Source organism: Cotesia typhae, unplaced genomic scaffold, assembly GCF_013202065.1.
Source record: "Cotesia typhae breed Kobodo isofemale line unplaced genomic scaffold, CoteBio_Ctyphae scaffold_13, whole genome shotgun sequence".
Classification (NCBI taxonomy): Eukaryota; Metazoa; Arthropoda; class Insecta; order Hymenoptera; family Braconidae; genus Cotesia; species Cotesia typhae.
The window spans coordinates 8,934,421-8,960,758 of record NW_027423774.1 but is presented as its reverse complement, the minus strand read 5'-3'; the positions used below and the strand labels follow the sequence as shown (position 1 = coordinate 8,960,758).

Below are 26,338 nucleotides of genomic sequence, written 5' to 3'. Positions count from 1 at the left end.
TAGTATAGAGAGTTAGAAAACTAGCGTGATTGCTGGTTTGGGGTTGGATCGAAGTCTGACCAATATTTTCGGTGTTGTCGCGTGGGCCGTTTATTCCCACTCTTTTTCGAGACTCTATCGCCAAAAATTAAGAAAATCAACACAACGAGGGTTTTCAGACCGTCAGTTGAAGGCTGAGCAGAAAAGGACAATTTACCGTTAATATTGCGCCTAATCCGGTATTACTCGCATCCGTGTAAAGGCGATAAGGGCGATCAGGTTCTGGTAATGCTAATGTCGCAGCTTGTAATAGAGCTTCTTTAGTTTTTTGAAACGCTTCTTCTTCAACATCGGTCAATTTCCAATCTACGCGAGTACTAGTTAATTTATTAAGGGGTCCTTGTACCCGAGATACGTTTTTAATATGTTTATGGTACCAATTAACAAGTCCATTAAACCTGCGCAGTTTCTTACAGTTAGTAGGCCGTGGATAATCCGCGATAGGTTCAAGACGAGCGGGATCAGGACTCATACCCTCTTCATTAATTATGAAACCAAGAAATTTTACTTCAGAACTTCCAAACTGGCTTTTCTTCTCATTCATTTTGAGGCCTGCTTGGCGAAAAGCTTCGAAAACGGCTCGTAAATAAATTAGATGTTCTTCGAAGGTGTTACTAATGATAATCCAATCATCCAGGTACGCGAAAATTTTTTCTTGGGCACCGGAAACGTATTGTCTTGCTTTTTGATATAGAATTTGCATAACTAGACGAAGAACTTTATCAGTGAGTGCTTGGAAAGTACTTGGAGCATTTATTAAACCGAAAGGCATCCGAACCCTCTCGAACTGGCCTCTGCCTTCAACGCAAAAGGCGGTATAGTGTCGACTATTTTCTTCAACTACGACTTGGTGAAACGCGTTACTGAGATCGATGGTTGAAATGATTCTAGCTCCACGAAGACCGGACAAAATTCGATGCATAATTGGTAACGGGTATGCTGACTGTTTAGTCTTTTTATTCAGGGGACGATAATCTATACACATGCGACAGGTGTTGTTTTTCTTGGCTACCATAACTGGTGAGCATGCCCAACTACTATTTGAGTGTCGAATATAACATTTTTCGAGCAATTGATCAACTTTTTCGTGTAGTGCTTTCATTACTGGTTGGCTACGTCGGTAGGGTTTGCAGCGAACTGGAATATCGTCTGTTACTTCGATTCGGTGTTGGACTAAGTCAGTAACTCCTAAGTTAACAGTTTTATTTTTCGCAAATTCTACCGCAAGGAAATCGTTTAATTCAGATCGTTGGGATGATGTTAGTACATTTAATGACTGTCTGTCTGTGTTATGATCTCTAGAGCGGAAATGATGTTTCACTGAATTGTCACCAAATTGCCAAGTGGCTGCTTTAGACTCAACTTGCCTTAAAGTTGTTGAGTTCTTTTATAAACTGTAGATCATGGTACGGAGCTTTGACACTATTTGACGACGAAAACCAAGCTTTAACATAAACCATTGTCACAAAAACACATATTTGCCGTAGTTTATTATCTTCACCTTTTTTCAATGACAATTGCTCCCGAAGCATGTACATTTTCAATATATAAATAGCTTTTGCCATCCATCGTGCATGGTGACACGCTCCTGGCTTACGAAAACTAAATTTTTCGGGGATGACACCGATAAAAACTAAAGTAAGCTCTAATAACTCTTTGTAATCATCACGAGGCAGTTGTGATGCAAGAGTTTCAGTCGTAAAAGTTCTAATAGATTCAATTTTTTCATTTGTCAAGATATTATAATTTTTCGGATCATCTAAACCTGTTTTGTAACTGAGTTTATTTAAATCTCTCCATTGCTTTTGAAATCGGATAAAAAGTGGAACATTAGGACCAACAGTATTTGGAAAAACAGCTTCGAAGACATATCTTAGGACTATTTCAAATATATGATGCCTACATGGAAGATACAACAAATCTCTTTCTAACAATTTTTCCAGTAATGCAGCAGCACCATTACGAAGGCCTAAATTTGAAGGAGTAGTGTCACAGCATATTGCTTTTACAGATATGTCGAATCCTCAGTCACATAATGTCTTATGAACTACAGAAGCTTGTGCCATTCCAGTTCCATCTTCACTCGTTGGTACACCTAACATAATTTCTTTACTTTCTGAAGTAATTATTACAGGCAATCGATGAACAGTTTCTGTATTTAACAAATTAGGTAATAATTTTCCATCCCAATGTACAACAATAGATGATAACTTTAAGTCTTGGAAATGTTTTTTTATTTCTATTGATTTTGACTCTCGCATAGTAAGCCGACATCGGCGAATAGATGATCGATTGACAATAATGGAATTAATATCTACTTCTAATAATTTTAAATCGATAAGCGACTGACAAATAGCTGTAGTTATAAACACAGCATCTCTGTCGCTTACTTTACAACGGTCAAAAGTAGCTACAACTCTTTCGTTGAGAATATTGTGAGTTCCTCTTATATTTCTTGATTTAAATTGGCCGGCAGTAGTTGGAATGTATACTTCTCCACTAGAGACTGATTGAGCACTTCCTTGGCTTGATAAGAGTTCAACGTTTTTGTCTACAAAAAGGATAATGATAAGACAAAAATATCTTCACTATAAAATAATAAAATATCAATGAGTAAGTTGATTATTATAATTTACCAAATAATGATTTTTCTTTTTCACTTTCCAATTTTCGTTTTTCGAAATCCAATTGTTTCTCTAATTTTTTAACACCAATTTCATCGTCATCGTATTTCGTCTTAATATTTGCAATAAAACCAATTCGTTCATCTGATCTCTGATTATTCAAGAATTCTTTGGAATTTTCATCAACCATTTCAAATACATTTGACGGTGCGATGTCAAATAATTTTTTTAATGAACAGGAAAATTCATTTTGTTTTTTCACAGCAACTTCACTCCGATTTCTATGTTTAAGAAGTATGCGCCACTCATCATACAGTTTTTTCAACTTATCTCGACATCTTTGCATATCTTGAACGGGAATTCGAGCTTTCTTCCAAAACACAAAAATTTCATCAATCACTGCAGCAACACTATCTGTGATAGTATTATTTAAAATACGTGTATAAAAAAATAACACTTTCAAAGCTTGCAATTTCGATGGTAATTTGTTACCTACGATTTGAACGTCAACATCACCAATCAAAAAAATGTTTTGACGTAAACGTGATAACTCCATATTTAACTGATTACTTAAATATCGGATAAATGAACTCAAAAAATTTATTTATATATCAAAAAGGCATCAGTACTAGTAATTGAACGATTTTGATCAAGCTGAGAAATAAATGTAGGTTATGAGTAATCTGAGAATTAATTTTAGTGTTAGAGATTGAAGTAAAATCTAATAGATGGCGGCATGATCGGTTTCTAAAATGTTTTTAACCAGAAATCAAAATTTGAAATTGGAGTTTGTTGATATTTGTACCAATAACAATAAAAATCGAGACAATAGGTCCCGAATTTCTTTTGTATCCAAAAAAAGTTAAAAATCTTTAAAATGTTCGACAGTTCAGGCTAAAAAAATGAATTGGTGTTACTATTATTCCAAAGTTACAGTTACTTTGAAAATTTTCTAAACAAAAAAATCCAATGAGATTATAAAGAATAACCGGTTCATGATTTATGAACTATTAAATGACCAAAAAAACAGAAAAAACTATGAAAAAAATTATAGTTTCAATTTAGACCTCGAATAACTTCAAAACCGTTAGAATTATCAAAAAATGATAAGAAACCTTTTTTGTAGACCGTTAAATTTTGCATTAGAAAAAATATTTTTTGATGTGATTTGTTGGTTAGTTTATGACGTAAAAAATTCCAAAGTAAAAATATAACTTTTCCCATGTTATTTTCCTTTAAAACTTTGACCGTTGGGGGGCGCCGGTTAATATTAAAATTAAGAGCTATAACTTGGCATGATTTTTTTTTATAGATTTTGAACCGATTTTGAACTATCGTTAAAAAAAATTTCAAAAAACCCAACATAAGGACCACCCTAGTGAACAATATTAATAAAATAAAATATCGTTAAAGTTAAATATAAGAAATAATAAAATGACGACAGACTTGGATAATAGAACGAATACACGGTCAGAAGGACAGCAATCAGTTATCGCTCACTGTTTAGAGAGAACGGACTATTCTCAAAACTTATTTTCAATCTGTAGCTCCTTCAGGTAATTATTCTGAAAAAAATGTACAAACTACGTTTTGCAATTGTACATTCCGAAGATGTACGCTTGGTTATTGCTGTTCCTTGATCGTGGCTACGTTAGACCAGCAGATGTGATCTTTCGAACCCGAGTCTACCGTCATAAAAGACTTAAGGAAAGTTTAACTAAAATTTCCTTAGCGGATTAAATCATAAAAATTAAAATTCTAAGTTTTGTTCTCTAGGTATAAACTAAAAGTGCTTAGGATTTTCCGATTCCTTGGGAAGAACCCAGTTATTCTTATCTCCGACACATATATATATATATATATATATATATATATATATATATATATATATATATATGTAGCGACTATGTCCTACAATATAAATTACCTATTCGATTAATTCCGCCGATACTCGGCGCCCGAAACATTTGAGTAAACATATCTCGAAACAACGAGATATAAAGGAAATGGTCAAAACTGGCCTTGTACAATGTACATGGTTTAAAAATAAACATAAATGATGAACTTCCAGAGTGTGAAGTGTGTATTAGTGAAAAACAAACACAATTACCGTTCGCAAAAAGTAAAGATAAACGTACACAAAGTCGATGGAAAATAGTATATAGTGACGCATATGGACCAAAGAGGCACGCGTCAGTTGCCCGAAAGAGGTATTTCGTAACCTTTACAGACGATAAATCGCTTTATTGTGAAGTGTACTTTATAAAAAAGAAAAGTGAAGTTTTAAAAGTGTTCGAGCAGTACAAAATTGAAGTTGAGACATTTACGGGAGAGAAAATAAAATCACTCCAAACGGACAATGGCACCGACTATTGTAATCTGAAGTTTGACTAATTTCTACAAAAGCATGGCGTAAAATGCCGTTTAACTATGCCACAACAAAATGGCGTAGCCGAGAGAAAAAACCGATCGATGGTGGAAATGGCACGCTGTATAATGAAGCAAACAGAAGCTCCACCACATTTTTGGGCCGAGGCGATATACAATGCAAATTATACACGCAACCGATGTCCGACAAGCGCCCTGAGCGGTAGCATACCGTATACAGTGTGGACGGGAAAGACTCCCGCTTTGGCACACATGCAAGTTTTCGGCGCAAAAACTTTCGTGCTCGACAAGAAACAAAACAAAGGCGAATTTAAGTCGAGATCGAAGCCTGGAATTTTTTTGGGATACTCCCAAAGCTCAAAAGCCTATCGTGTATTTATCCTTCAAGAAAATAAAACAATTGTGAGCAGAGATGGGAGATTCTTGAGTTATTCCGGTTTTAAACGCGAATATAACGAGATATTGAATGAAGATGATATTAAAAATGGCGATGGTCTAGTCGTAAACTTAAATGAGAATACCAATGTAACAGAGAAAAAGATTATCAAACAACCTGAAACAACCTGAAAAGCTATGCGTGGAAGGGGTCGTCCAAAATACTTACGTACAGGATCAGTGGGAAGATCGCGTAAGAAATATCATTAAGCGAGTCCAAGCGACAATGAAACTTCTGAAAATCAAAAAGAAGGAGAGGCTCAATTGAATAAAGACAAAGAAGAGGATAACGAAAACGATGATGACGTTTTTAAAAATGCAAACCTTACGATGACAGCCGATCCAACAACATGGGAGCCAGCGAGAGAGCTTCCAGACGTAAACAAATGGAGGAGGGCACTAGAGGAAGAATTTTTAACGCAAATGAAAAATTGTACCTGGGAAATAGTGGAACGCCCGATCAATCGAAGAGTTATTGGTAGTAGATTTATTTTTTGCACTAAAACGAATGGTACTACAGAACGTAAAAAGGGACGGCTGATCGCGAAAGGGTGCTCGCAGAAAATTTACCGGAAAATGTACACGCTCAATGTCAATAAGAATATTAGCAGCACTGGCAGCGGAGATGCAACTTGAGATCCACCAAATGGACGTAGTGACAGCTTATTTAAATGGAGATCTCGCAGAGAGTGTATATATGACTGTACCAAAACAATTACGCGAAATATTGATAAAAGTAAACGAAAATAAACCAGTAGGTTAAGGTAAAAAGTGTGTGAGTGACATTAAAATAAAACAAACAGCTAAACGCTGGCCAGACAATCTTATGAATCTGGGTGATGGTGTGTGTGAGTTGAAGAAAGCCCTCTATAGTTTACGACAGTCCGGACGTCAGTGGCATAAGAAATTAGTAAATAAATTGTATGCGTTAGGGTTTAATCCATTGCCACAAGACTCGTATTTATTTATAAATAGAAAGAATAATAAGTGCGGCATTATAGCTATTTATGTTGATGATATTTTGATCTCATGTGATCATGATGAATGGATGAATGAAATAAAGTTATCGTTATCAAAATCTTTTGAAGTTAAAGATCTAGGAAAAGTAGATCGCTGTTTGGGTATTAAATTTTTTCGTGATGAAAATTCTTGTGTTTATTTAAATTAAAAATTCTATACTGAGGATGTTTTAAAGCGTTTTAATTGTTACGGCTAGCGTAACTACCCTCTGATATTAATTAATATTAACTTAATTTACACAAGAAAATTGCCAAAAGGTTAAATGAAATTACGACGAATAGTATTTCGAAAAACTATATTAAGCCGAATGTCAATTGTCCACTTTATTCCTCTTATGCTATCAGCGTTAGAAAAATGAATTTAGCTTATTTCTAACAAGCGAGAGTGAGACAGATGATCACTACAGGAATAATCTAACTATAGTCTTATGCATAGAACATGCGTACCCGCATGAGACTCCCTGCCGTTTTACTACTACACTTGCGACCATAACTTAAACCAAAAAAGGCTCGTACGATACAACTAATCCCCTCGTAAAAGGTTAATTTTTGGTCTATTAATCTCCAATGTACTTTATCAGATTTCTCTTTTAAAGAACTCTCGATACGTTTTAAATTAACAATTTTAAAATATCTCAGAATATCGAATTATTCCAGATTCAACTGACAAATAAAATGGATGTAATGACATCGTAAATTACTTTAAAAAAGACGGAAAACTGCACCAATCTTCTAAAAAAGAATTTCTAACATACCGCTAATGTCAGAATCATAAAAATATTGAGACGCATGTTAAGAGTTCTAATTTCAAAAAAAAATATAATCCCTCAATAAAATATCTATTTAATTGATATTTTAAATCTCCTTGAAATAAGTGTTATTTTAATTACCCGGGAAGTAATTAAATTCCCTGTAAATTTTATTTTTATTTCATGAGTTAAACCTGTGAAGCAATCCACTCACCCCTAGCGACATTCAACTATTTTAGTAAGCCCGCGATGTCCGTACACGCTTATACCACTACCCACACGCAGTTCCCCTCATCGCCATTTTGGTTACGCAAGCAGGTCGCTTAATCCCCTACACTATGTGCTCCTACTGTCCGCTGATGATCTCATCAGCCGTCACCCGGGTAACGCAACGAAGATCCCGCGACTCCTTGTGAGATGCTCCTTGTTACTCTCACATAATTTCATCCGTCACCACTCCAGTAGAATAAGCGAAGTATGTGATCCCTTCCGCGACACTCCTTTTGTAAAAGAAAAAGTACAGGCTTGCATTCCAACTTGAAGATTCCCCTCATTAGCTATTCTGGTCCCTCACGCGCTGTGCTTTACGACCCTCCAGATAATATTTTTTTCCAAGAAAGGAGCATACGCGTGTGCCTTAGTTACTCGGGACAAAGGAATTTCCCAGTACAAAAGGCGCGACTTTTTCGATGACGACAGAGAGTACAACATCATTTCCACTCGTGGACGCTTCGCGTTAGTCAACCGGGTTCTTTCTAACATCCTAGCTTTCTGTACGGACGTGTCATGTACATTTCACTATTAAATTAACCGGAATAGTTTTATTTGATTCGCGAGTATCACGTAATTAAACAAAAACTTCGGGAGTAAGATTCAGTTGTCATTATTATTATTATTTACGAATCACAGTACGAATTGTTAAATTCTGATTTTCTCATAAATTACCTTCGGTAATACCTCTCTCGGGTATAAGAAATTACGAGAATAACAACCAAATATGACCATTCAAATAAAATAAATAATTTTGAACAAGTATAAATTTAGCTCCGCCGGTTTAAATAAATATCGACTTAATAGAACGCCCAAGTAAATAACAATAACCTCGCGACTGAAATAAATTAATTCTAAATTATAAAAAATTTTCAATTAATAAAAACTCAAATCCATTTATTAGATATATTCACAAACGCAACGCGAACTATCATTTATCTCGCAAAAAGGTGCTGTAATTCGATCTATTGAAATTAATTTCTTTATTAAATTATTTATATGACAATTTTTTTAGTAAAAGAAAAATTAATGATTAATCATAAAATGACTCTATTTCGTACGGAATAAAAATTGTCGAACCAAGCTATTTACGACCACGCCTAAATTTTACAAATAAATCCCACTGAACGTATATTTCAAAAACAGTTGTGAAAATCTCGAATTCCAATAAAGATTGTCAACGCGTGCAGAAAGACAGATAATTTTAAATTATTGCGGTAATAAACTTCTCAGGTAAAAGAAAATTTAGTGAACGTATTCTCAATGAGTAAAAATAAATTCCGTCAACTGAAATAACTCATTATTTTCTTGTAACATTACAAATATATATATTTAAAATTTCACAAACGGGCGTGATGATAATAACCAAAAATAAAAAACGAAATTATAATTAATTCAATTTAAAATAACTCAGGAATGAAAAGTTATTTCAACGTCCTCTGTTTTCGAATTTCGTCACATCTAAGCTACAGTCTAAGCAGTTCCTTCCTCCGTGGTGTACGCTTTACGTGTGCTTACTCATCCTGCTCTCTTTTTCTAACACGTTACCTTTGTCATTTATTTTTATTTGTCATTTATTTGAGTGGAAAAATTTGGAAGAGGGGAAAATTAGTCCGTTTGTTTAAAACGCTGCGATACACCCAGCTAATTCATCAGTACTTTTTGTATCTGAGACCTTTACCTATCGACAAGTGACAGTTTCCAGTGCTTACAGTACATTCTTAGTTGCATTTAATTATTTTCTTATTGGTATTTAACCGAACATAAAATTTAAAATCGCGGTCTCTCCAGTCAGTTAAAAATTATTTTCTTATAATAATAATTGAACGTAAAACTTGAATAAAAGCAATTAACCAACGAATCGTCGAATTAACAATTATTTGCATCCGCATCATCCTTTCTACCTGCATCAAACCAGCACGAGCCAGTGGTTAATCATTACTACAGCACGCTTTTCTATCTTTAAAATCCAGGTATACATTATTATTGTTATTTACTTATTTTCCTTTTTTTTCTTGTTAATTAATGTACGTGGTTGATCTGAATGACAATAATGAACGGTGAATTTCCCAATATTAAATAATATTAAACAAGTTTTAACTACTCATTTAAAATCACTTCATCCCGCTTACTCGTTGAAATACCTATTAGGGGCGGTTCCCGTCTCCCTGAACAAAGGCTTCAAGTAGCTAGTTCTAAAAATCGGAACCTAACAATCAATTTATTGTGTTCGTGTCACTTTGGACGTAACATAATATGGAAAATTGTAAACCTGCAATCACGCCAATAGAAGTGAATTGTAAATTAACAAAGACTGAGTGTATGAATGAATGTGAAATGCGAAAATATCCATACCATTCGTTAATTGATGCTTTGATGTATTTAGCGGTTACAACAAGACCGGAAATATCATTTTCGGTAAATTATTTGAGCCAATTTGACAATAATTACAATTCTAGTCATTAAAATGCAGCTAAACGCGTATTACGTTATTTTCAGGGTACGAGTAATTACGGATTGAAATATAAAAGAGTAAATTTATCATTATTGGGCGTAGCTAATGCTGATTGGTGTGGTAAGGTAGTAGATTATAAATCTTATTCTGGTTTCGCGCTTGTTTTAACGGGCTCCCCAATAAGCTGAGAAGCTCGAAAACAACGCTCAGTTGCCCAGTTAACCACTGAAGCTGAGTATATTGCGGTATCGGAAGCAACCAAAGAGGCCATTTATTAGCGTGAATTATTAAATAGTATGAATACTATAACATAGTGCGTAGAAATATTTAATGATAATCAGGGAGCGTCAGAGCTTGTAAAAAATAATTCTTTCCATCGGCGTACTAAGCATATCGCGTTAAAGTATCATAATATCCGTGACGAGTTCGAGAAAGGAACAATTGATATAGAATACTTATGTAGTCAGAAAATGCCAGCAGATGTATTAACAAAAGGGTTAAGTGGACCCAAACATTATGAATGTATGGATAATTTAGGCATGAATGTACAAAATGCGTAAATCACGATGCATTTTGAGGGGAGGTGTTAAGTATAGTCAAAACTGCGCGTGATTGCTTTCTAGAAAAGTATAGAAAATTCTAGACCTGTGTAATTAAGTATTTAAATATCAAGTTTGTACTCAGTGAGTCAGTCAGAGAGTTAGTTCTAAACGAACAGTATCAGATTATCTTAGTTTACCGAAATATTTCTTATCCTTATTGTTAGTTATAATTTCAATATACTTAAATAAATACTTTTATTATCATTATTAATTCTATTAAAGTTTAATTTAATAATAACAGAACATTTACAATTTGAAAATCGATGTTAATCACTCATAAGCTTATCTTGAACCGGAAAAACTGTTTATTTTTTAAGAATCAATGTTTTATAATTTACAATAACAAAAATAGATAGGAAAAAAACAATTATACACAGTATACAGTTAAGTATACACAGTAAATAGTATACAGTCTTTAAAAACTGAATATCTGACTACTTGTATCCAAAAATTTTTATCTTTTTTGAGCTTAAAATATTATCCTCTCCACAAGTTCAATGAAATGTTTGTGTATATCAACCGAAATTTTCCATCTATTATTTAGTTTGAAAGAAACTGTCAAAGTATTAACAGCTTTCTGCTTACAGTGTCAAGTTCAAGAACAGTAGTTATATATATATTTTTTTTTAATACTCTATTTTATATTAACATGTCGCGAATCATTTTTGATAACATTAAATTCGAAAGAATTGATGCTGGTGGTAACTGTGATTGTTTATTTAAGTGCATTGCTCATGAGATAAATAGCCAAGCTGGTACAGTTCGAGCAAATGTTGTTACACATGGGTCATTCCATGCCAAATCGACAAATTTATTACCTGACCTCTTTCGATTTCGCTAAAAATTTTCTATCTTTTTCTACCCCCCGAAAGACATTTTTCAGAATTTTTAAAAATTTTTTTTCCAAACTCAAAAAAAGTTACGAATTTTCGAAAAAAACCGCTCTTTTTTTTTGAAAATGCTAGAACTTTTTCAAAAATTGACCGTTTGGGAACTTTTTTTTTTCAAAATTTTTGTTTTTAAATGTAGTTTTTGAAAAAAAATATGAAAAAATTTTCAGAATCCCAGATATATGAAATATTTTAGTTTTTTTGAAAAAACCGTGATTTTCTCAAAGTTGGACCATTTTTTTTTTTTTTTTTTTTCTAAAAAAACTTCAACTAATTCCGCAGTGATCCCCGCATATTTCAGGATGTGATCGCTATTGCTTCTAATTTTTTTATTATTTAAAAAAAAGTTTTTTTACAATTTAGTTTATTTTTTTAACTTTTCGGCCAAATTTTTTTAGCTTACTCGTGAAACTTCAGAAGTTAAAAATAATGTATCTTTCGAAAATTTTAAGTCGTTATCTTCCAAAATTTTTTTTTTTTTAAATTAAGTGATAATTATGTTTTTGTTTCATATTTGTTCAATTTTTTTGTACTAAAAATCACAACTGCACTATTGAAGTGTGCAGAAAATATCCTCAGCCGATAATTTTTAAATTGTCGTCTATCGGTAAAAAAGAGATCATCTCTACTTTATTCTGTTGAAATGAAGATTATGTTAAAAGAATAATCGTATCGTTGATGTGTTCAAAGTGTCACAAAGATATAACATTATTAAATAAATTTACACAGTTTGACGGAGAGTTCTTTTTATCGAATTTTTGTTTACAAGTGATTACAATGCCAAAGTTTCGCGATCGATGTTGTAATCCACATAATTTGGAGAACCATCGGAAAACATCATCTTTGCGTAATGTACCACAAAATTTAGCTAATCGATACAATTTGTCAACTGTTGATCGAATATGCAGTTCATGCTATAAAAATTACTTCATCATTACGCTGAAAGTCTTTCTGATGAAAGTGATGACAATGAACCCGATGAGCGTTCTGAGAATGATGAAAATATTCTTACCGGATCTATAGAAGTTGATAATTCCGGAGGCAATAACCTGACAGGTATTTTTGAAGCTTTTATGTTTCGATGTTCAACTATCATTGTTCTTTGTATTTTCTATTGATTAATTTTTTTAGATCCAACAACAAGTGTTGGAGAATCACTAATTCAGCAAAGTAGTTCGTCGTTATCTGAACTCAGTTTGGAAATAACTCGTCCGATCGTAAATGAAGCTTTATTATTATTAAACCAATCTCCATTGCTAGCTAGAAGAGTAAATGATGAAACGTATTTAAACAATAAAGTTTCTCGTGTTGCTGATAGTTTGAAAAAGGCATTAGGAATTCCAAATCCTGTAGATTTTCAATGCAGCAACACAGATGCTACTGAAATAATTAAAAATTAAGAGAAAAGTTCCATGATACCAATACGACCAAATCTTTACGTATACAAATGTTGACTCTTATGCCGTCAAGTTGGAGTATTGAGAAGATTGTTGAAGTAATGGGCACAACTACGTATATGGCGCGATTAGCAATAAATCTTGAAGCTGATAAAGGAATATTATCAATACCTGAAAAGAAAATGGGTGAGATATTGACTTACTAACTAATTTTTGTTTGAACAATTTATACGTATTTATATATAATTTTAATCATCACTCAATTTTTCAGGGCATGGATTATCTGTTGAAGTGTCATCAGCTGTTATAAATTTTTATAATGACGATGAAATGAGCAGTCCTATGCCAGGGAAAAAGATTTTGTTTCATTGCGTAATGATGATGGTACGAAAATTCAAATTGAAAAACGCTTAGTACTCTGTAATTTGAAGGAGTTACATAAGATATTTCAATCAAGATTTCCCGGAATTAAGATCGGATTTTCGTCATTTGCATCTTTACGTCCAAAACACTGTATCTTAGCTGGTGGTTCGGGGACTCATACAGTTTGCGTTTGTTCTATTCATCAGAATGTCAAATTAATGATTTTAGGAGGTAAATTAAGTCGATTAACAGAAGGTTCAAATATGCCATTGAAAACTTACAGCGACTGTGTGAATGCTATTATCTGTGACAATCCCAAGACTGAGTGCTATTTCAATACATGTCTAAATTGTCCAGGCATTGACAACATAAAACAATTAATTTTCACAGAAATGGATAATCATGCAATCGATGAAATTCGTTACAAACAATGGGTGTCTACCCCAAAAGTAACTCTTGAAACAACGCTGAAAAATGCTTCGGATTTTGTTGATGATTTTTGTGATAAGCTTGTTGGTCTATTACCACATAATTTCATTGCAAAAGAACAATCGGCATATCTAAGAGCGCTAAAAGAATCGATAACCGATAACGAATTCATAGTAATTGTTGATTTTGCTGAAAATTATGCGTTTATTGTTCAAAATGCTGCACCGGGATTCCATTGGAATAACGATCAAGCAACAGTTTACACAGTCGTTATTTATTATAAGGTTAATAATCAACTAACTCATCAGAGTATGGTTATAATTTCAGACTGCTTAAACCATGATTCTATTGCTGTCCATGTTTATTCTGGAATTATTTTCGACTTTATCAAATCTCTTTCGCCCACATTCTCCAAAGTATTTTTTTTTCGGATGGTGCACCGCAACAGTATAAAAATTATAAGCATTTTAGTAATTTATCCCATTATCGTGAAGATTTTGGTGTACCAGTTGAATGGAATTTTTTGCAACGGCTCACGGCAAAGGGCCTTGTGACGGAGTCGGTGGGACGGTTAAAATGAGGGCCTCGAGAGCAAGTCTGCAATTACCACCTGATGAGCAAATATTAACACCTGTACAATTTTTTGAATGGGTGTCAAAAAATTTGACAAATATAAATGTGCGATTCTCAACAGTTGACGCCTACAATCTGATGAAAGACAAACTAGAAGATCGTTTTAAAAATGCCAAAACCATCCCAGCAACACAGAAAATACATAAAATTTCGCCGTTGGAAGATGGTATAGTGGAAGTTAAGTCATTTTCTTTTTCGGATCAGTCTTTAACTCATAGCACAGTGAAAAAGAAGACAATCATTAAGTAAAAAGAAATAAGGAAATAGATGTTATCATAAAGAATAGATGTTATTGTAAATAAATAAACTAATTAATGAATAAATAAATCAATAAATATTAGAACCTGGTCAGAAGAAAATGTTTTATATGAAATACATTCACGGATAAAAAGGTGATGTAAAATTTGTATCACTGTAGACGCTAATTTTGTATCTAATGTATTATGTCCTATACTTTACTATACTATGATACAGCATTTTCTATAGTAGTGAACCGAATATAGCATCACCTGACGTAAAATTTGTATCACTTTTTTTTTCCGTGTTGATTTCAGGACAAGTAATAAAAGTGATTTTTATTTATGTAGAAATATGAGGTTGGAAGTATGAATTTAAAAAAAAAAAAAATTTTGGAAAATAACGGCTTAAAATTTTCGAAAGATACATTATTTTTTAACTTCTGAAGTTTCACGAGTAAGCTAAAAAAATTTGGCCGAAAAGTTAAAAAAAAATAAACTAAATTGTAAAAAAACTTTTTTTTTAAATAATAAAAAAAATTAGAAGCAATAGCGATCACATCCTGAAATATGCGGGGATCACTGCGGAATTAGTTGAAGTTTTTTTAGAAAAAAAAAAAAAAAAAAAAAATGGTCCAACTTTGAGAAAATCACGGTTTTTTCAAAAAAACTAAAATATTTCATATATCTGGGATTCTGAAAATTTTTTCATATTTTTTTTCAAAAACTACATTTAAAAACAAAAATTTTGAAAAAAAAAAGTTCCCAAACGGTCAATTTTTGAAAAAGTTCTAGCATTTTCAAAAAAAAAGAGCGGTTTTTTTCGAAAATTCGTAACTTTTTTTGAGTTTGGAAAAAAAATTTTTAAAAATTCTGAAAAATGTCTTTTGGGGGGTAGAAAAAGATAGAAAATTTTTAGCGAAATCGAAAGAGGTCAGGTAATAAATTTGTCGATTTGGCATGGAATGACCCACATGTTGTTAAAAATTAGACATTATTTGAAACCTATGCTAACAATACTTTGGGGGTGAATAGCAAGAATGCTTACAAAGATGAAATGGGAAAATTGGGCACACATGCATCATTAATAGAGTGCAAGGCAGCAGCAGACCGTTATCGTATTAATATTATTGTCATAAGACATAATAATGGTGGGTCTCACTTTAGGATAGATGATAGTATGCCAAATTATCTTGATACAATTTATTTATTACTAACTGGAAATCATAATGATCATAATCGTGATGGTCATTTTCAACTATTGAAACCTGTTAATAATAATGGCAATGATTATTACATGCTTAATAATGACTATTCTTGTAATTTTGATTTTTGTGACGTTACTAATCAAAATGTTGATTCTAATAAAAGTGTTAATAGCAATAGTGATCATTTAAATAGTTCAGAATTGATGGATTGTAGTGATTCAATAGATTCTGAAGTGGATACTGATGAGTTTGACTTTGAAAATGATAAATTACTCAACAATAATAGAAGTAAAGACGGGGATTTTAGTGAAAAAGAAAAAATTTTGATTTTAAAAGTAGTAAAATTTTTTGCTCGCGAAAAATAACAAAAAACTCCGATTAAATTTGGAAATATAATTGAAAGAACAGCGGAGTGCTTAGAAATATCTTCGAGCACTGTTCAACGTATCTTAAGGAAGAATAAAAGAAAAGAAAGCTTGTAAATTGCTCCAAAATCCGGTAGACCAGCGATACCTTTCGATATTTTTCTCAAAGGAATGGTTCGACAAACTATTCATGGATTTTACGCGGAAAAAATGTATCCTTTAGAAATGATCCATAAAAAATTATAAGATGAGTGTGAACACATACCCGATTTCAAGTTAACAACACTTAAAACTCGGCGAAAGAAGTTAAATTTTTCATATAAAAAATTTAATAAAAAAACCCGTTTGGATGGAAAGTGTATCGATTGCCGTACAAAGCGACACTTATCTTCGTCAAATAGCGCAATACAGGGAAAATGGTTACAACATTTTTTATACTGACGAATTTTGGTTCGGTGTTAATCATTCTAAAAAATATGGTTGGATCGAAACAATTTAGTCAAGTGAAATTAGCAATTTTGATAGTGACTGCTGTCGTGTCCAGACTGTTTTCGTTAAAAAAGGAGGATTTTTAACTCCTTCAGGATCAGAAAAAAGAGTAATAATTTTAGATATTGGTAAAGTCAACGGATTTGTTCCAGGTTGCAGACTTTGTTTTATTGGTAAAAAAGGCTCAGATGATTATCATAATAAAATGAACGCTGAACATTATTTAGAATGGTTTCAAATAGTATTGCAAGTATCACCAGATAAGTCTGTAATTTTTCTAGATCAGGCATCATACCACAAAATGCTCGATCCTGAATTTCGAAACCCAACTACTAGTTGGCGAAAACAAAACATTATCGAGTGGCTTATTAATAGACCAGTACCACTGCCTTAAGACATCAACGAATTCTTCGAGTTAACCAAAAATAAATTAATGCAATTATCGAAACCGGATCGTTATCCTCCACAATACTTACTTGAAAATATATCACAAGAAAAACGGGAAAACGAAGTTAAATTATTATGGTTACCCGTTGCTCATTGTGAAGACAATCTCGTTGAACGTCTATGGGCTTACGTTAAACATGATGTGGCTAAAAATAATTCCACTTTTAAAATTAATGATTTTTTAAAATTATGTACAAATGCAATGGAAAATATTCCACCTTCATTATGGTCCGATTGCATTGAACATGCAAAAAAAGAAGAGGCTAAAGCAAGAAGAACGTGCATCAATATGGATCGCGAAGTGAGTCGATAATAATTAGAATTAATGAAAGCGATGAAAGTGACTAATAGTAAGAATGATAGTTAATGTGATTAATTCAATGATAGTTGTCAGAACAAATACTTTTGTGATAATTATACATACAAATTAAGATAAGAAGAATTTTTTATCCAAGAGTGCCAATAACAAATTGTATAAAATTGCTGAGTGTATAATTTTAATTTATTAAGTTAGACTTATGACTGCAAAAAATTTTTTGTATAAAAACAAAATTTGTATTTACATTTAAAATAAACTAAACAAAATTTTTATAAGAGTTGAGCTTGTTAACAATAAGTTTATCCTGAACAGAAACTTATCTGAAACTTATAAACTCAGTACAGAATTACCTAGCAAAAACGTGGAAGAAGGAGAAATTCCCAATTCTTGCATTCTTTAGTTTCTCCTGTTCTTGTTGACAAGTGGTGGTCGTTGAAACTCACGAGGTGGCGCCACTTGTCCAAATTTCCGATATCGACGTTCCGATTTATGTATTGGTCGGAGCATTGGCGCACTCGACAGCGAGCTCTACAACTTCACACCTGAGCCGCTTGCTCAACTCCAAATTCCAAACACTCCGTCGTCTCATCATTCGGAACAGCCTTTTTCGTCGATGATGTTCTTGAAGATTATCCACGTCGATGATCCTCGTTGATTTCTTTGCGCGAGTGAAGTGGTCGTCGTCTTTGGTATCATCCCGAGTCGAAATTAAAATCGTAGATGCAACGAATTGAACGTTCAAATCGTCGTTTGAACGTAATGGACGTTAAAAACGTACGTTGAACGTACCCAACGTATTGAGTCAGAATTTCTTAAGCGGGCCACTAAAACTCGACGATTCGATTTTGATAAATCTATGAGCCTATTTTGGTAGCTCTATAGGTTGAAAGTAATACCCTAAAATGATTTTTGAAAATTTCAATTTTTCAAAAATTTATGATCAAGTACTTTTTTTTTAAATAAAAATACATCTGTGAATAATTGCTGGATTTTAATGAAACTCGGTTTGTATGCTAAGGAATAGCAGATGAACAGAACAAATAGTTGAAACGGAATGAGACTCTTTTGACAAAGCCCACTCGTTCTCTTTGGTCACCTCTTAATTTATTTAGGACGCCACTAGATTTTTAGACACAGTATCCAGAAACTAGACCAGAGCATGGAGTAAGTTCTATAGGGTCGTGAGAGATTGCTGGGAAGAAAACAGAAATTATCGAAGAAATTCATTTTCCAAGAAATTTTATTTAACCAACCCCGTTACAATAGTATTCCCTTACAATTAATTAACACTTAAGACTAAGTCCTATTCCCGTTTGGACGACGGCTTCCTATCAAAGTTCCTAATCCCGATGATACCCTCTTATAGAGCGACCATACCGCGGTTTCTATCATAGTTACTTATTTCCGGCGATACCCTCTTATGGAGCGACCATACCGCGGTTTCTAATTATTTTCCATATTTCCATATTTTTCCATATTTCACAATTTTCCATATTTCATAATTCCATATTTCCATATTTTTAAAAGTTTCATAATTCCATAACTTTCCACACGCACCTACAATGTAATTATTATCATTCAAACACACTAATTAAAATTTCCATACTTTATTAATTATTTTCTAAGACTATTATTTACTTTTATTTTCAAATTAAATTTGATTAGTAAATTTTCTAAATCGAAATTAAATTTCAACTAATAAATTTTCTCTTGAATAAATCTTCCATTCATTCCCAATCCAAATTCCTATAGCGATTAATTTTCTTATTAAAATTCTTAACTAATTTACTGCCGTGGTCTGAATAATACAACAATAAATATTTAATACTAAGAGGTCTTCGTATCTCGTATTAATAGATTAAAATTTGACGACAGAGGTCTTAATAATCTGCCGACAAAATATTCGCTACGTTCTAGTATTCTACGAATTTATTTTTGTTAGAATTAGGTAGGGCCTTTTTAAGTAAACAATACCAATTAATAGTTAAGAGTATTTATTAATATGTGCATCCGCACGTTACCAAAACTCAATCGGAAGTAAGTGGTGGTACAGTTCTCAAATCTCAACTTAAGCAGGGATCATGACATCACATGACCTCCCCACTACTCATGGGGTAAGGCGGTTAGGCGTTACTTCCAACACTCCCTCCCGTCTAGCTGTCTTTCACCATTTTACAATGATTCATATAAAATACATAGATTTTCTTATTATCTAAAAGTTACATATCTCTAGCTACTAAGAATGATAATAATTGTTCAATTAATATTACTAAGGTGAGTCTTTAAGTTTATTTTCCTGAAACAGAATAGTCAATAATTTAACATTGATCTATTTTAGCATTCATTAATTTATCAGTCAAGTATTTGTGTAGGTCAAACGCAAGAGGTTTTGTAAATATATCAGCAATCTGATTCTTTGACGGGATCCATTCAACATCAACAAAATTTCGCGCTACACATTCTTTTACATAATGTTCTCGTATCTCTGTCATATGTCTTAATTTATTACCCCCGCTAGTTTTCGCACACGACGCGGCAGCTTTATTGTCACACCACAATTTTATAGGATAGAATACTCTGTCCAAAATTAACTTAAGTGAATTACTTACAGCTATCAATTCCTGACACGCCTCACTCATTGCTACATACTCTGCTTGACACGTAGACAGAGCTACATATGGTTGTTTATGAGTCCGCCAAGTGATTGTATCACCAAACAATTTTATGACATACCCACAAGTTGTTTGAGATCCTTTACAATCTGCTAAGCTCGCATCAGAGTATGCTTGTATATCATTTCGCTCACCAGTGTACCTTAATCCTAAGGTTCTGGTTCCTTTTAGATATCTGACCACTCTTTCAACCATACGCCAATCGCTTTCGGTTGGATTAATTTGATGTCTACTTAATACATTAACCGCATAGGATATATCTGATCGAGTTGCCCCGGCCAAATATAGCAAACTACCGATCGCTTCTCTGTAAGGAACATTTTTAATTGTTTCAGTAGTAATTAACACATCATCATTTATATTTTCTTCTCTCAACTTTCTTTCTCTATTAATTACCTGAGTGGTAACCATAGGCGTTCTCTGTGGACTCATATCACTAAAGTTGAATTTTTCTAAGATTCTACTTATATACTTTTCCTGACTAAGAATGATTTCTCGACTTTGTCTATCTCGATGTATTGAAATTTCCAGAAATTCTTTTGGTTCACCCAAATCACTCATCTCAAATTCCTTTTTAAGTTTTAATTTTACCTCAACCATTTTAGATTTGTCGTTAGAAGCTAAGATAATATCATCAACATATAGTATTAAAATAAGAATCTTTCCGTTTTCACTCCAAATAAATAAACATGGCTCAATTTCATGATTTTTTAATCCTATACTCAATGCCACATTAGTAAATCTCTCATTCCATTTTTTAGGACTAATCCGTAAACCATATAGAGCTCGTTCTAATTTACACACCATAATTTCCGTAATTTCTTGTGTAACATTCACACCCTCTGGGATTTCCATATAAATTTTCTCATCTATAATGCCATTTAAAAATGCAGTTCTTACATCAAGATAACAAGTCTCTAAATCATATTTATTAATTATAGCAAAGGCAGATCTAATCAAGGGCAATTGAGATACAGGGGCATAGGTTTCTCTGAGATCATAATTATTATTATCTTTAAAACCTCGAATCACTAATCGCGCTTTGTATTTAATTTGATTGTCATTTTCAATTTTCTTTTTGAAAACTCACCTAGAGTTTATGATATTTAATCTTTTACCGTTTTTCATTTTAATAGATCGGTGAACTAATTTCCACACACTATTTTTATTCATAGAATTAAGCTCATCTCTCACAGCATTTTGCCGAAATCCCCATTCTTTTGATTTCATAGCATCTTTAAAAGATATTGGAACTTGTTGAATACCTGCTAACATTGCATGACAAATTTTATCCTGGGTTTCACTCGTCTCACAATCTATTCTCTCACCAAAAACTAAGTTAACATCAATTTTATCGTTTACATCAATTATTTCCGAAAAGCTATTATCTTTAATTGAGTTCCCGTTATTAATTTTCACATCTGTTAAAATATTTTGCTGTTTCTTCGGTCGTCCTCTCTTTCTTTTCGTCTCTCCCTCCGGTTTTAAAAATTGTAACTCATCTTTATTAAATTCAACAAACCACTTCTCTTTATTAACTGATAATTTTTCAACCGGCCAATCTTTCACACCGTTTTTATCATACTTATCACCATACACCAGTTTTACATTAAAACAAGCATCTCTACTTTCATAAAATTTTCCTTCTTCTGGTTTCAAGAACTGATAACCAGTAGGTGTATATCCTACCAAAATACGCATTTCCCTTCGAACCTAAACTTAGGACCAGTTTTTTGGTACTTTAATATATGCTACGCAACCAAAACGTCTCAATTGATTAATGTCAAAATTGTGATTCGGTACAAACTTTTGTAAAGGTGTTATCATATCGTTAGACTTGTGAGGTGTTCGGTTGTAAGCATATACAGCAGCACTTAAAGCGAGATCCCACATATTTTCAGGTAATTTCGCATCATACATGTAGGCTCTTACTTTCTTTTGTATCGTTTGATTGAACCTTTCGGCTACCCCGTTGTGTTCAGGTGTATCGGGACTTGCTAATTGTTGTTCTGTTCCTAGAGTTTTTAACACCTCGAGCGTGTATCCCCCTGTATACTCAGTACCCTGATCTGTAAGTAAATAGCATACTTTCGCGTCTCTACCTAACAAATTTCTTGCACTTCTTACAAAAGCCTCAAAACAGTGACCCGTTTCACTTTTTGCTTTCATTGAATATGCCATTGCTAGTCTAGAATAATCATCTACAAAAACTGAAATGAATTTATATCCTTTTGGATGAGATATCGGATTTATAGGCCCCATAGTATCAGAATGAATTATTTGAAGAGGTTCAGTTGCCCGTCGACGTGTTGAGTTGAATGGTTTTTTATTTAATTTCGCAATCATACATACTTCGCAATCTAAAATAGTATCATCGAAAATCGCGGTCCTAAAATTTGCATTTTCTGGAAATTTATTCTGAAGAGCTTTTAAGTAACTAATAGATGCATGACCCAACCTTACATGCCAAAGCATGGCCTTTTTATTTTTAGCAAAACTTTTGTCGTTTTCATCGAATGGAGACTCTTTCTCCGATAATTCAACAATAGGTAATTCATCTATATCATGAAATTTTCTATCCCAGATAGACGTGTCAAAGTTTGAATTTTCATAAACAAATTTGTTTTTACTCTAGACTACGGATTTTACCTTTTCAGATTCTACAACCAAGTCTTTGTTATCTACATGTAACTTTTCTACTAGTAACTCATCTCTTTCATTATCATAACATTCTTTATCACCACTAGAAATAATATCGATTTTAACCTCATCTCGTACCTGTTCGACTGTATGTGAATCACTCTTCTCTAAAATTTCTTTCGTAGTTACACTCCTCGTTTTATATCTTATTTCATTACAACCATCCGATCTATCTAAAGTTAGATTTGCAATTATTTTTCTATTTATAAAGCTATTCCCATCATTACTCTGACTATTATTAATTTCAAATTCTATTATCCAATAAGGTTTGTTATAAACTCCAGTAATAAATGATTCATTTGAAACAGGATCAAAAATGTCAATTTCTTTATTGTCTAGATAAATACTAAATCCCATTTCTGCAAATTTTCCAAGTGATAATAAATTTTCGGACAAAGCTTCTGCATATATAACATTTCCTATTTGGATCGATTTATTATTATTTAATGAAAACTCGACTTTACCCGCTCCCTCCGTTTTCAAATCTGAGGATTCGTTTTTATTAGCGCATCTTATTTTTTCGTGATCTGATTCATCAAAGGATTTCAATATTATTTTACTATTAGTTAAATGTTCTGTTGCACCCGAATCAGCAAGAAATTTTGTAAATATTTTACTTTGTTCAGAAACATCTTTAAATTTGCAACTGTTATCATCATGATCGGACTGTTGTAAATAATACTGACTATGATTAGTTGGAAGATTCTCAAAAGACATCTTACCTTTATCTTGTTTAGTTTCAGTGAAATTCGCACCTACGTCTTTCTCCTTTGACTTCTGTTGAATCCTCTTATCATTGTTTCGGAAATTTTTATAAGCTCTTCTTCCTCGATCGGATTTGAATCTTTTCGCATCTCCGCCTCTCTCATTATTATTCTTCCGTTTCCAATTTTGTCTTCCGGTATTTTGGAAAACTTTCGACCTTCTCATAGCGTTAGAACATCATCTGTCGAAACCACGGCTATACCCTCTACCTCTTTCACCATGTGATTGTTATGTTTTCTTCAAAGGACAGTAGGCTGCTTTATGGTTAGTTACTTGTTCACACCCATAACATTTTTTCAGTCCTGTCCCTCTCCATGGACAATTAATTGCTATATGACCCAGATCATCACACTCATAACATCTGTCTAAGCAATCACGTCCTTGATGAGCTTGCATTACAGTTCCTGTGGTCTCAGACGCTGTTGCATGGTTTTTGTTAGCTTCTGCTTGTAATATGAAAAGTTTTAATTTTTCATAACTAAGTCCTTGACCAGTCGAAGACATTGTCATGAATTCAACTGATTGAACATCAAGAACGGTGGTCATAATAGTACTATAAAAGGCGTTTTTCTTTTCAAGTTCTGACAGTGGCTTAATACCAGACAAATTTCCGTAATCTCTAATGACATCTTCAAATTTTTCAATAAAATCTGAAGCTTTTTCTTTATTTGGATAATATTGCATACTATGTAATAGTCTTCTGAATGCACTTGAAGAATTATTACTTTCAGTTTTCTTAAGGTCTTCAATTGTATTTAAAAGTTCTACCGGATCTTTTATTCCAATAACTTGAGAATGATACTTATGATCTAAATGATTAACTAAAATATCTCGAACTCTGAATTTATGTTTTTCAATAATATCAGTATCAAGATCTCTACGCGGAGTGTTAGTCGGATCAATTACATACAGTAATTCATGAACTCCTAATTCTGATGTAAAAAGATCATAAAAATGTTCAAACTTTGTATTTGGTGTAAGTTTATAATCTCATTTCATACCCTCATCTTTACTAATAATTTCTACTTTCAATGTTTCTTTAATTTTATTTACTAAACTGTCAGAATTTTGAAATTCGCTAATTCTATCTACTTTTAACTTTTTAAACTCTTGTTGTACTAATTTAGAAACTTGATTTTTCAATTCTCCAAGTTCACTACTAGAAGTACCACCGTTTGATCTGCTCTCATCTCTATCAACTAATTTTTGATAATGCTCATGCATTTTACTGCATTCATTATTCACATCTTTTATTTGCTTACAGATCTCATTATTTTTGTCTTCAAGGGTTTTTGTTTATTTAACAAAAACATCTTTTTGTTTATTGAACTCGTCAATAACACCGGCACACAAAAAAAAAAAAGTTGTCTGTACTTGGGACGCGCCACATATATTCCCATGTAATTTGACCCGCTGAACCCGAATTTGAGGTCCGTTTGGCCCCTACACCCTAGGATTTTGAGAAAACTGTAAAAAACCGAAAAAAAACGGGAAAATTGGGGGTTTTGGTGATTGAAAAATTTTTTTAGATTCTAACTATGCATGATTTTCATGTATTTCGATCTGCTTTATACTTATCTGAAGTGTACTCAGACCAGCAGCCATTAAAAGTCTAAGTAAATCCCGAAAAACCCATGAAAATTGCGAAAAAAACAAAAATTCCCAATATTGTGATAAAAAAAAATGTATTGAGCTAAATATATGATGATTTTCATGTAGGTTTATCGACGACATATAAATCTCCAACTTTTATAACTCAGACGTCTCGAAAACATCAAACAAATGTGCAAAAAACCCCGAAAATTGGAAAAAAATCAAATGTAATATAATAAAAATCGAGTTATTATTCAAAATAAATAAAAAAATCATATCATTCGATCTGTGGTGCATAAAAAAAAGTATTTCGTCCTAAGACTTAAAAAAATTAATTTTTTCGGAAAATATCATCAAAACCCTTTGGATTTGAATTTTAATTCGTTCTCCGCTTATATCTCACCCTTTTATCTTCAAACGTCCTGCATAAAGGGTTTCTCTTTCGTTTCCTCTCTTCTTCGGGTAAATCTCTCTTCAGAGTCCAACAATGATCTACCATCATATTGACATCCACTCATGTTTTGATGGAATGTTTCTTCTCTTTCTTCACTGAAATTACCAAGATTTTCAGGAAAGTGTGAAAGATGAGATTGTAAATAGTGCAATTTTGTATTCACATTCCCTAAAAATTTCGAGATACTTCCTTAAAACTTCCCCAAGCTGCTCTCTCAATCTTGTGCATCTCATACTCAAGATTAGCATCCTGGAATTGAGTCCGAATTTGGGGTACATAAAAAATTCCTTCTTTCAATTTATTGTCACTTATAGCTGGAAATTTTTCGTCCAAGTACTTAACACAGTTGCCATTTTTATCGAGAGCTTTGACAAAATGCTTCATAAGGTCAAGCTTGATATAAAGTGGTGGCAGCAAGTACTTGTAAGGATTAATGAGAGATTCTCGCATAACGTTGTGAGAACCATGATTCAAATTCTTTCTTGTTGGCCGTTCTTTTCTACTGTAGGGAATTTTCCAATCGTGACTATCCTACAAACATACAAGAAGGGATATATTGTGAACCAGATTGTTGGCTTAACTAGTGTAGCAATTTTCAGATCACCACAAACTTTTCAATGATTTTTGGTCAAATGAGCTACTGGAGTCGGTGCTTTGAGACTTCGCTTAGACAAAGCAATGAAAAACTTTCACTCCTCGTCCTGAAAGTGTTCGGCTTTAACTCATCAATCAAACTTCTTACATCTGAACAGTCCACTAATGAATTTTCGCCGTTTTAAAAATGTTATCAGATTTTT

The 26,338-nt window shown here is 32.9% G+C and overlaps 1 protein-coding gene across 6 annotated transcripts in view; it reads left to right on the top strand.

Annotated features, from left to right (window-relative positions):
* LOC141534860 (coiled-coil domain-containing protein AGAP005037) overlaps positions 1 to 26,338 on the top strand; it is a 651,729-nt gene that overhangs the window by 317,948 nt on the left and 307,443 nt on the right. The window lies entirely within an intron of this gene.